We start from the raw sequence: 2,091 nt of genomic DNA, 5'->3' as shown, positions 1-2,091 counted from the left end.
GGATTACAGGTGTGAGCCACCGCGCCTGGCCCAATTAATAAATATTCTTGGTGGCTTGGTCTAGTAGTATGGGAGGCTATCCAGAACAATGGCCCTCCTATAAAAAAGAACCAGATCAGCCCGGTGTGGTGGCAGGCACCTGTAATCCCAGGTCCTTGGGGGGCTGAGGCAGGAGGATCACTTGGGAGGGGGAGGTTGCAGTGAGCTGAGATCATGCCCTGTACTCCAGCCTGAGCCATAAAGTGAGCCTCCATCTCAAAAACAAACAAAATAAAGAATGAGATTATGTCCTTTGCTGGGACATGGGTGGAGCTGGAGGCCATTATCCTTAACAAACTAAAGGATGAGCAGAAAACCAAACACTACACATTCTCACTTATAAGTGGGAGCTAAATGATGAGAACACATGGACACAGAAAGGAACAGCACACACTGACCTAGCAAAGGACAGAGATTGGGAGGAGGGAGAGAATCAGGAAAAATCATTAATGGATACTAGAGTTAATACCCAGGTGATGAACTAATCTGTACATCAAACCCCCTTGACACGTTTACCTATGTAACCAGCCTGCACATCCTGCACAGGTACCCCTGAACTTAAAATATAAGTTAAAAAAGTAAATGACAAAAACATGTACCCCTGAACTTAAAATATAAGATAAAAAAGTAAACGACAAAAACAACTGCCTTCCATTAAATTTGTTTAACAACCACATCACCCATTTTCACTTCTAGGGAATTGCTTTGAACAGTGTGCACAGATGGTGATATTGTTCATTAAAATGCACGCACACACAGACACTAAAGCCTACCGTTTCCTTCCACTCTGCCCTAATGAAAACAAAACATACTCTTAACTACATTTCTGCCTGTCGTGAGTACCCCCTTCTGTGTTTAAGAGCACAATATGCTAAAATCTTTTATTTTTTATTTTATTTTATTTTTTGAGACAGAGTCTTATTCTGACACCCAGGCTGGAGTGCAATGGCGCAATCTCGGCTCAATGCAGCCTCTGCCTCTCGGGTTCAAGCAACTCTCCAGCCTCAGCCTCCCAAGTAGCTGGGATTACAGGCGTGCACCACCATACGTGGCTAATTTTTGTATTTTTAGTATAGACAGGGTTTTTCCACGTTGCCCAGGCTGGTCTTGAACTTCTGGTCTCAAGCAATCTGCCTGCCTCAGCCTTTCAAAATGTTGGGATTACAGGTGTGAGCTACCACGCCCAGCTCTAAAATGTTGCTTCTGCTCTCTGCCTTTACTTCTTACCTCCAGTTCTCTCTTGAATGCATCTGATCAAACTTTGATATCCACCATTCCACTGATAACTTCATTTTTCAGAGTTACCAGTGACCTTCTCATTTCTAAATCCAGTCTGTTTCATTTCCTGCTCTAGTCTTTCTTTACCTTTCAGGAGCTATTTTTTTTTTTTTTTTTTTTGTCACCTCCCTGACCACTTCTCACTTTCCTCTGCTTCTGTCCTGACTATGAACGTTTCTGAATGTGGGAATGACTCATGGCTCAGTCCTTTAACCTCTTCTTGCCTCTGTCCACGCCCACTGTTTTTCCTCATCATCTCATCTCATGGCTCTAAACACCGCTGCATTCGTGCATTCTCCAATTATTATAAAGAAACACCACGGCCAGGCGTGGCGGCTCACGCCTGTAATCCAAGCACTTTGGAGGCCAAGGTGGGCGGATCACCTGAGGTCGGGAGTTCAAGACCAGACTGACCAACTGGTGAAACCCCATCTTTAAAAAAACAAACAAACAAACAAACAAACAAAAAAAAACAACAAAAAAAAACACCAGAGACTGGGTAATTTATATATAGATGTATATATTTTTTTACTTTTACTTTTCACATCAAAGGACATTTCAGTGCTAGAGACTGGGTAATTTATAAAGAACAGGGGTTTAATTGGTGCAGTGTTTTGCAGCCTGCATAGGAAGCATAGCAGCATCTGCTTCCTGGGAGGCCACAGGAAGAGTCCAATCATGGCAGAAGGTGAAGGAGGAGTAGGCATCTCACATGGTGGGAGCAGGAGCAAGAGAGAGTGACGGGGGAGGTGCTATACACTTTTTTTTTTTTTT

At 43.3% G+C, this 2,091-nt stretch overlaps 1 protein-coding gene across 1 annotated transcript in view; it reads left to right on the top strand.

Moving 5' to 3' along the window:
• ZNF836 (zinc finger protein 836) overlaps positions 1 to 2,091 on the top strand; it is a 23,828-nt gene that overhangs the window by 7,195 nt on the left and 14,542 nt on the right. The window lies entirely within an intron of this gene.

This window comes from Cebus imitator, unplaced genomic scaffold (assembly GCF_001604975.1).
Source record: "Cebus imitator isolate Cc_AM_T3 unplaced genomic scaffold, Cebus_imitator-1.0 Scaffold316, whole genome shotgun sequence".
In the NCBI taxonomy this organism is placed as follows: domain Eukaryota; kingdom Metazoa; phylum Chordata; class Mammalia; order Primates; family Cebidae; genus Cebus; species Cebus imitator.
Note: the sequence above shows the minus strand (reverse complement) of the source record. Positions and strands in the feature narration are given on the sequence as shown.